Source organism: Chinchilla lanigera, unplaced genomic scaffold (genome assembly GCF_000276665.1).
Source record: "Chinchilla lanigera isolate Chin_1 unplaced genomic scaffold, ChiLan1.0 scaffold00038, whole genome shotgun sequence".
Taxonomy (NCBI): domain Eukaryota; kingdom Metazoa; phylum Chordata; class Mammalia; order Rodentia; family Chinchillidae; genus Chinchilla; species Chinchilla lanigera.
In genome coordinates, this window is record NW_004955439.1 from 11,930,245 (window position 1) to 11,941,410 (window position 11,166).

Genomic DNA, 11,166 nt, shown 5'->3' on the forward strand with positions numbered 1-11,166 from the left:
CAGATGTGGAGTCTAAAAAAGTTTATGTCACAGAAGCTGAGGGTAGAATAGTGGTAACCAGAGGATAGGGAAGGGAAAGAGGGAGAGACTGGCAAAAGTCAGTCAATAAGTACAAAATTATCCTGAGGAGGGAAGAAGGACATAGGAAATGGGAAGGGCACATAAAAAGAATTAATATGTGTTGATGTATATGTACCAACTCTGCAAGATGAGTGTAATCATTATGTACTGCAAACATGCACTAATGAAAAATAAAATAAAACAAAATCATTATTAGGAAGAATGTTCTATTGCACAGTAGTCTATTGATCACAGACACAACAGTGTACTGCATATCTCTAGCTAGAAGAGAAAATTTTGAATGTCCTCACTGATAGACTGGTAAATATTTGAGGTTATAAATATGCTAATTACCCTGGTTTGATTATTATGTAATGTGTACAGATATTACATCACATTGTACCCATGTGTATGTACAATTAGTATCTGTCAATTAAATTAAACTTAAGAAGCCTATATGCAGGCTTACAAAAAGCCAGTATTAATCCACATTATTCTTATCAGAACATTATTATACGACATTCTCTAAATTCTACTATCAATTATTGCCTATTAAAAAACAAAATTTATTTCAAGTTCATTTGTGCACAATAAAATTGTGTTGTTTTAAAAACATTCTGGAAATCAGGCTTTCCCCTAGTTTGATTCTCTTTACTGTAGTTTGGGTTGGAGAGGTTTTGAAGGATGAAGAGAGGGCCTTTTCCTTCTCTACAGCCACTGCCACATCCCTCCCCCTGTCATTCTCATCTCAGGGACCTACACAATGAGCAGGACCAGAGGACATGGAGCTGGTAAAGATGAGAGACCACCAGGAGACTTGTGTTCACTTGCAGGCCTAGGTTTGAGCTGTATAGAGTGGGACTAGGCAGAGATGCCCATAGAAGCCTATGTGTCTTGTCATTCTTCTCTCTGCTGTTTTACATTGAGGTAAAAGGAAAGGAAGAAGAACATCTACTCTACTCTACAAGAACATGTGCTATACTAAACAGTGAGACGTGAATGACATAAGAATCACGTTACTGGGCTACCTGCCCTTCAGATGTTCACTTAAGGATAGCAGTATTGCCTTATAAAATGATTTGAAGATTAATGAGATAATCCGTATGGGGTAATGTGCACAGTACCAAGCATAGAAAGGACTAGTAAGTCATGATAATTCTCTATTGCTTATGTGTTTAAAAAACTAGCTTAACATAACTATCATTTTATTCTTTGCTTAATAATAATTTTGTGATTGATTTTAAACATGTTATACATTTTTAAGAGAGCATCAAAGTTCTCTTATAAATACCTTATAATGATAAATTGTTTAGTGGAGCTGTGCTATATGGAGATTAATGCTTAAGGCCTTCATATAAATAATATAGTCAACATACAAGTACTCAGGGCTTTTATTTACTAATCCACTTTAGAAAATGTTCAGTACTAACCTGCCTTTTCCTGAAGTTTTCTCTGCAGGGAATAGTATTACCTGGCAGTTTAAGTGTGCACAATGTCTTTATTTTTAACACATATAAAAAAATAAAACGAGGCACAGTGCTGCATTGAAAACGAGTTCAAAAAAAAAAAAAAAAGAAAACGAGTTCAATTGCAGGCTGATTGCGAGAGGCTCTGTATTTGCTGGCAAGGAAGTTAATATATGCAGCACAGTTTGTGTTGAAAGAAATGTTTTACAATGACTTTTAAAAGCAGAATTCATTGACTATTTAAAAAGTCACAATTTCCTACTGCTGTCTTAAAAAAAAAAATCCCAGAAAACAAAGTTTGTTTGTTATATTACTGTATAGCTTTTGCATGGGGGAAGCTTATTACTTTAACCTACTTAATACATTTTAGAGCATTTCTACTTTGGGCATAAATTTGCACATTTTAGGGCCTCTTCCAGTTTTATTTATTTATTTTAAAAATGGTGCTTGTTGTTTTTTCTATTATAAAGGTAATACATGCTCAGTGTCAAAAAATGTAAAAAAAAAAATCTCACCAAAGGTTCTTTCATCAATTGATAACTCATGTTGACCTTCTATTTTACTTTAAATCTTCTTTTAGTACATACTTTTTATGATTACATACTTGCAGTTAAACAATATGTAATTTTTTTCTTCAGGAAACCATAGGTTCACACTACAGTATATAAAAAATTTTAATTTTTGTTTTCCTCTTAGTATCATATCATAAACATTTTCTGATACTACTAAAAATTCATTTTAAGGGCTACTAATATGCCAGTGTAGGTATGTATCATAGCTATTCAACTAATCCTAAATTATAATAATCTACTCTCTAATTTTTGTTATTAAAAATAATATAGTGATGAATATAATTGTGCATAAAGCCCTGTCAGACTGTTCCCTCAGGCCTGCTTTCTAGAAGAGGATTTGGTGGCTCAAAGGTTGTAAAAAACTTTTAGAGTTGTTTTATATCTCTCTATATATCTATATACACATGCATATATGTGTATATACATATATGTATAAATAACACACACACACACATATATATATTATATATATAATGTTCTCTCCAAAAAGCTGAACTACTTTGTTCTTGGGTGGATTACAAAGCATGATGGACTCTTTGGCTTTAGTTTTAAAGGATTATTGAAAATGCATTTCTCATTCTGTTTTGAAGAAACAAAACAAAGTAATATCAAATATTATTACTAACTTAGAAATATTGAAATGTCAATAGAGAAAACTTATTATTTTGGATGTACAGAAAAATTTGTATACAGATGCACACAATATAAATAATATTTGAAATTTGTTTCATGTTCTGTGCATACACTGTATAGAAATGCATTAATGGCAACTGGAGTTCTTCCACGATCATGACATTGATATAAGTTTATGTATATCAATCTCAGTGTATATTTAAGTTTGAGCAATTTAATTGGAATTGCTTGATTATTAAAAAGAAATTTCTTATGGTAGTGTATTCCTCACTTAGAAAAGGAATAACTTATTTTAAAGAAATACTAAAAGAATTTGTGAAATATATTTTTGGTGTCTTTTTTCTCTGAAAGCAAAAGTGAGATTTAGTTTTTTTAAATCAGTGCCTGTTAGTTACACAGAATACTTTGATCAGTTCCTCCCTTCTGCTACTCCCCTGCCCTTTCTTCTCCCCAGATTTAGTTGTTTTAAGTAACATAGTGTATTTACTAGAGCAGTGCTTCTCCAAATGGGTTTCTGGACTAGAAGTAGACACATCCCCCAGGATCTTGCTAGAAATGCAAACCCTTGCACCCCACTGCTTCAAGAGTTAGAGAATCTGGGGATGATGCCAGCAACCCACGTTTTAACAACTCCAGACAATTCTGATGCCTACCCAAGTTTGAAAACCACTGATTTAAGGTTGAAAACAAACTGGTTTTCCTACTTACACCAATGTCCATTGCCCAAGACTACAGAGCAACCAACTAAAGGGACTATTCTGCCCTACAAGCCTTTATTAACCACAGGTGTTTGGAGAAGCCACTCAGTATGCTTAGCACGTGGCCATAGGTGACAAGGTAGATAATTGTGTTCAAACACAAGTTTTAGAGAGAGTTCTGCTAGGCAAACTTGAAGAGTACAAGAAAATTTTTAGATTTGCCCTCATTCCCAGATTTTGTGGTATTATAGGGGTACTAAGTTGAAATGCAGAACAATCTAAAGGAGTTAGATCACTTTGTGTCAGATAGGCATAGTAAAGATAAGGGTGATTGTTCTTCTGTAAGGAAATGCTGGGTAGGCACATAAGAGCCCAGGCTATAGGCACAACTGTGAAGTGTATGAGGGTCCCATGTTTTCTGTCTGCCACTTTTGGAACTATACATGTGTCTTGGTTACTTTTCTCTCATTGCTGAGACAAAATACCCAACCCCCAAATTAGAGAGAGAAAGGCTTATTTAGCTCATAGTTCATGGAGGTTTTAGTCCACACTTGGCTGGCTCCAAGGCAGTGTGGCGTATGGTAGAGGGCAACAGTTCATGGTGGTGGAAAACAGCAAAAGCAACAAGAGCAAGCCTCTTTCCCTCCCTTATATTGTATGCAGGCTACCTGTCTGAGGGCAGGTATAGCACTCACACCTGTAATCCTAGCATTGATCATAGATCAATCACAAACTCTAGAACTGGCCCCCATGACTGCATGAAGCCTTGGGGGACATCCAGACACAAACTATGATAACATGGCAGCTAACATTTCCTGAGTGATTACTCTATACCTTGGTGAAAACTTCAGTGGATGTTGCATCATTAACTATACCAGAAGAAAGTGGCCTTTTAGAAACAAGAATTAGAGGTAAGATACCTGCTGAACATCATGCTATATAAGGGTCAGAGGTGAACTGAAATCAGACTGCTAGATCCCTAAACATGTGCACATGCCATACATATCTCTCATCAGTATGTGACAGTGCCCATCTTCTGCTCTGTGTAAGTGTCCCAGCTTCAGCTCTGTGTATCTTCCTGCTCTTTCTAGATCTTTCCTATTGGCTAAGGTTGTGATCTTAGATGCTTCTGGCTCTGTGGTCCTAGTGAGACTGTGCTAGATATAGGAGAATTTATACCAGGGGACCCTTCAGCACTATCCAGTTTCACTGCTCTCAGAGTTATTTGCACTTAAAAGACAAAACTTGAGGAGGTTCTTTAAATGTTAATTTTGGGTAGCCTTTCTAGTGGTATTACAGTTAGATAGATAATATATCTTGGACTATGCAAAACTTTCCAAATTCTGCCCTGTAAGAAAGGACCTATCTCGCCCATGAATTAGGATAAATTGTTCATATGCTTTGGAGTGTGTGTTGATAATCATTCCAGGGCAGTTTCACCCAGAGTGAAAATTAGGTCTAATTTTTTGTTGGTCATGACCTCCTCTTAGTACCAGCTGGGCCTGAAAAGCATTCTCAGAACTAAATAAAAAATCACTTATTGAACATGTAACATATACTCCTTGGTAAGTGTTTGGGATGAAAAGACTAATTTCAAGAAACTCACAATTTAGTCAGGGTACTAAGAGACAGAACGCTATTTAATATTGGAACTATAATGCAAATATTTACAGGGAATTAGAAAAAAGAGAACCACTGATCCAGCATCAGGAAAGGGGCTCTTTGGCTTAGTTTTGAAGAATGGATTCAAGTCAGTGAGCAGAGTCTGGCTAAAGGCACTTGGATGTGTGTGGAGGGGAGCAAAAGCATTTTGTGTGGCTACAATATGAAGCCAGAGGCAACACGATGAGTGGTGGGAGATTTCACATGCAAGGTATGATATTCTGAAGCACTTCAGGTATATCAATTCTCTGCTATGGGCTGTGAAGGCTACTAAATGCTCCAGGAAAAGAGATGATGCACTCAGTTTGCATTTTAGGTATATGATCCAGCAAATGAACCTATATTTGAGGAACCCAAAACTGGAGGGAAGTCTTGGTGGTGAAAGCCTAGTCACAACACACCTCTCAGATCATCATAACTTGTAACCTTGAATCCTAAACTGTTCATCCCATTGATTTTAATGGTTTTTATTATATTTTAAGAATGTTTTTTTAAATTAAAGTAACACAGAGTTTAGCCCAGAGTTCCTTGCCCACCCCATTCTACTCTAGTTTTGTTTTCAAACCTCACCACTTCCCTTTGAATTGTTGCTTCTTGTAGTTACTTCTGCACTCCAAATGATATTCTTCTGTTCCTGTGTGACTTCTTATAGACACTATTAATTGACTTCCTATGATATTACATGAAGGTATAATTCCCACCCACCTCCCATATTTTTAATATATTTATCATTTTCATAGTTTTCTCTAATCATTTATGTAGGTCATGAACTAAAATCCATGGCTTCTGCTCTATACCCACTTAGCATCAAACACACAGTACAAACAGAGCCTAGTAGAAAGGGAGCTGGAGAAGGCTCTATTTAGGGAGCCACACACATTATAACTCTCCCATGTACTAATTACAGAATGTTCAACTTATTAAAATAATAAATAAACCACCCTTTCTAGTTAGCTATTTGTCCTGAGCTCCTTTAACAAGGAGAACAGCTGAGTTCATCAGGAAAGCCAGCATAACAAGCTCCTTCAGGAAAAGCAACAGCTCCCTACATCTCCCTATAGCTTCCAACAGCTCCCTAACAGCTTCTCTTCTTCTCCAGTTCTTCTTTTTATTTTGTTGGCAACAATCCTCAGTTGGGGCTCCTACATCCAGCATCATGCTGGCTCAATTCGGCTGGGTGTTACAAGTTGACCACCAGTTGTATATCCACCACACAGTGACTGCTTGCAATTCCAGAGGCCTCCATGGAGACATGCAGCAGTGGAGGGGAGCAGAGGATGTGAAGGACTGCACTAGTTGGCAGTGAGTGCTGAGGGCTAAGTAGTCCCACATGGGAGAGCCATTGGCCAGGAGGCATCTTGGAGAGGGGCTGGCTGAGCCCAGAACTCAGAGCAGCTCTGGGTTCCATCTAGTGGCTCCTACTGGTCCAGACCTGTGAAAGATGTGCTGAGGGCTGCAAACTGAAAGAGTCTGGTCTTGGCCAGAAGGTGCAGGCTCACTGAGATTATCCACTACCCCATCAAAAAGCTAGTGCTGGCTTGCTGAGATAAATCAACACAGATCTGGACTCTGTACATATTGTCTACCAGTTACAGCAGAGAAAAACCTGGAAGTGGACTCTTTTTTCTTTCTCTCATTTGTTTTGTTGTTGTGGTAGTTTTATTTTTGTTTGTTTGCTTTTTTCTCTCCTTCATTGTTTGATCTTGTTTTTATGAGTGTGAACATGGTTTCTAGCCTCTTTGTGGTTTTCATTCTGTTCTGTTCTTATTGCTTCTTCTCTCTTTCCTTCAAGTCTCCTGCACCAGTTTTCCAAAGTTAGCATGATCTCCCCTTGTCCTCCAGCCTTACTTCCAATCTGTTCTTCTTCCTCTACTTCTCTATTTTCTCATTAACCCCTTTAAATTTTAACCCCTGAGGGAAAAATTGACTTTTTTTTTTGAGACAGGGTCTTGCTATGCAGTTCAGGCTGGCCTTGAGCTTACTTTGTAGCCCAGGATGGTCTCAAATTCACAATGATCTTGCCTCAGCCTCCTGAGTGCTGGGATTACAGGTGTTCTCCACCACAAAGCATTCTTTTTTTTATTTTCCATTGGGAATTGAACTCAGGACCTTACACTTGCCAGGCAGGTGCTGTGCCACTGAGCTACATCCCCAGCCATATTAGGACTTATATACTGCATATAATTTTCTGGTTTGTTTCAGATTTTGTTACATAACTACAAATCTAGTTCATATGGCTAAAGGTGGCAAATTGTTACCTCTGTTTGTCATTTTCTAGGCTATGTTTGATGCTATTGTTATTGTTGATGGTACCACTTTAGCCAAAAGTGGCATAATTGTTTAAACAGCTATTCTCCTTGGTCTTCCAAGACTAGATGGACTAAAGGTCATAGAAAATATTGTGGCACAGTGCCAAAGAATCAGAGGCTAGGCCAAGCAGGCAGCAATTCTCATCCCAAACAAATTGAAGAGGTAGGATCGTGCAACAGACTCAAAATCCAAAAACCAGCTACATTTGCAAGATACTTCAGAGAAGTAGTCATTTCCTAAGGGTTCTAAATGCTAGCAATAAAGCAACACATCATAGGCACTTTACAAGCATCATCCCAGGAATTAAACTAAAAGAAAGAAAGAAAAAGAAATGACAAGACACTTAAATAAGATGCAACTCCAGACTCCAGTTCCCCAAAGGCAAACCCAGGGGGCAAATGTTGTGGGACAACCTCAAAGCCACCCACCTGACCTTCTGAAGTGGTAACAACAAAGCAATTGATTGAGGTTCTAGAAAAAATTGGATCAGAAATAATTTCTCTGCAGAGATGGTGTTCACAATGAAAACCATGCCTAGTCACTCTAGAGAAGATACAGATAAAAAAAGATGAGTTTAAGAAAATTAGGGAAGCCATAGATGCTCAGCATAGGAAAGAAATGGAACCCATAAGGCAGATTCAAGCAGATATTTAGTAGAATAAATATTTCATTGAAAGTATCTGCAACAGGATAAGCCAGTGTGAGCCCAGAATCTCAGATATAGAAGATGGGCTTGCAGTTGGTGATCATGAAGAGAAAGATTTCTTAAAAATAGCAAGGGACTATGAGAAATCAATCCAGCAGCTGCTAGATGAGGCAGAGAAGAAAAACTTATGACTGATTGCAGTCAATGAAAAAGCAGGAGGTAGCACAAATGACATAAAAAACCTGTTCACAGAAGTAATGGCAGAAAACTTCCCTGGTAGGGAAAAAGAATTTAACATCTAGTGAGGCATGTAGAACTCCAGTTATCCATGATAAAAAAGTCTACAACCAGGCATATCATTCAACACAAGAATAGAATTTTACAATCTGTTAGGGAAAAGAAACAAATCACTTATAAAGGAAAGCCCATAAGAATCATAGCTGACTTCTCAGCACAAACTCTCAATTCAAGGAGAGCTTGGAGTGAAGTGTTTCAAGTTCTAAAGGAAAACAACCTTCAACCCAGATTGATGTATCCCACAAAACTCTTTCAAAAGAATGATGAAGAAATAAGATATTTCCATGACAAAGAACATCTGAGGAAATTTATGACCACCACTCCAGCACTCCAAAATGTTTTGAAGGACATTCTAGAAAGAGATAACAAGGACTACAACTCAGTGAACCCTAACAACAGAAGTAATCCACCAACAAAGGCAAGGCAGGGCACATCACAATCCCTGACTTGAAATTACACTATAAATCTACTGTGATAAAAACAGCATGGTACTGGCAAAAAAATCCAGACCTGAAGATCAATGGAACAGATGAGAAGATGCAGAAACAACTCCAAACATGCTCAGCCACCTTATCTTTGACAAAGGTGCCAAACATTCACTGGAAGAAAGATAGCCTCTTTAATAAATGGTGTTGGAAAAACTGACTTTGCACATGTTGAAGATTAAAATTGGACCCATATCTTTCACCATGCACTGAATTAAATTAGAAATGCATCAAAGATCTAAATACTAAAACAGAAATGTTAAATCTGCTGGAAGATGGAATATGTAAAACTCTTGAAGACATTGGTGTTGGCAAAGACTTCATGAACAAAACCCCGATCATACAGGAACTATCACAAAGAATCAACAACTGAGATCTCATCCTATTAAAAAGCTTTTGCACAGCAAGAGAAACCACTAACAGAGGGAGGAGACAACCCACACTGTGGGAAAAAAGGCTTGCCAGCTGTTTCTTAGACTAAGGATTACTATCAAGAACATATAAAGAACTCAAAAATATCAGACCTCTCAAATATAAAGACCCAATCCAAAAATGGGCATCTGAGATGAATACACACTTCTCAGATGAAGAAATACAAACAGCAAATAATTATATGAAAAAATGTTCAACATCACTGGTCATTTGAGCTATGCAAATTAAAACGACATTGAGATTCCATCTCACCCTGGAAGGAATGGCTATTATCAATAAATCAACTAATAACAAATGCTGAAGGGGCTGTGGAGAGAAAGGAGTCCTTCTCCACTGTTGCAGGGAGTATAGACTGGTGTAACCACTGTGGAAATCAGTATGGAGATTCCTCAAAAAATTAGGATTGGAGGTCCCATTTGACCCAGCTTTTCCCCTTCTGCGTATCTTCCCAGAAGAATTAAAAACATTGTACCACAGTGGTACATGTGCACCCATGTTTATAGCAGCACAATTTTTTTTTATGTTAAAGAGAGGAAACAAAGCAATAAAAACAATACAGAATTTCAAAACAAGATGATAGGAAATCAGTGGCTGTTATAGTAGTTAGCAGCACAATTTATAATAGCTAGATCTTGGAAACCACCCAAATACTCATCAACCAAGGAATGGATAAAAAAGATATGGTCTTTTTATATGATGGAGCACTACTCATCCATTAAAAGGGATAAACTTGAGACTTTTATAGGTAAATGGATGCAATTTGAGAAGTAAGGGAAAATATATGGTAAGATCATTATACTGCTAATTTCTTTTAGTTCCTCGAAAAGAAACCTTTGCGCTTATATTGTTTGGACAATTAAATGCATATATCTAGTACTTTGAGTGACTAATTTAAAAATTACAATACACAGGGTATTAACCATTGTTACTCTCCTATTATCTTGTTTTGAAATTTCATTTTACTTTTTTTCTCTTTAAAATAAAATTTTTAAAAAAGACAAACTCCCAGATATGAGTGAAAAACTGAGTTATCTGTTATAAAGATACAATGGTGGGACAGGGATAAAATGAACACTCTTGTTCCAAAGGGGAAAAGGAGGAAAAAAGAAAAGAATAATTAACCTAAAGCAAGACCAAAATCCATCAGGACAGATGTTAGATCTTAAAGCTCCAAGTCCACCATCCTAAGCAGACTGTAGTGGGGGCAGGGAGAGTTTCAAGCCCACATGGCTGCTTTCACTGCAGCAAGCTAATGTTGCTTCCATCTTTGCAAGGTGGATATTTTCGGCTGCTGATGGCTCTACCTTCCTGGGGACCCAAGAGTGACAGTCCTACCTCCACAGGGCCACTAAGAAGACAAGTGGGGAATCTTGGTATTGATTTCACCTCTGTGGCAGGCCTTTGCCTTACTTCCCAGGATTTCCTGTGACATCTTGGTAGAAGCTACCAGAGCCTCCTACCTTTTGCACACTGCATACCTGCAGAATCAGCACCATATATATGACCTGCGGCTGGTACAAGTGGTGCATATGTCGGTTTGAACCATGGCAGCAGCGACCTTAGAGTGCTTCTTGGGAAAGCAGGGAGCATAATCCAAGGTGGCCTGCAAGAGTCATCCTGTGGAGGTTGACCAAGGCCCTTTTCCTGAAAGCATTCTACCTAAAAGGGCTTCCTGTTGTGTGATGGCAGAGGCAGCCGTGATGATTTTTAAGATACTGTCAAAACCTCTTTCCTGTTGTCCAGAATGTTAATGATTGGCTCTTTTTTCATCAGTGCTAATCTCTAGCAAGTAGTCTCTTGGCTGTACTCTTGTTTTGGTCTCCTGGATATGTTTTTTGGGTGAGTGGGGCAGGCTACAATTTTCCCGAATATCGCTGCTGTGATTTGTATGTGTGTGTGTGTGTG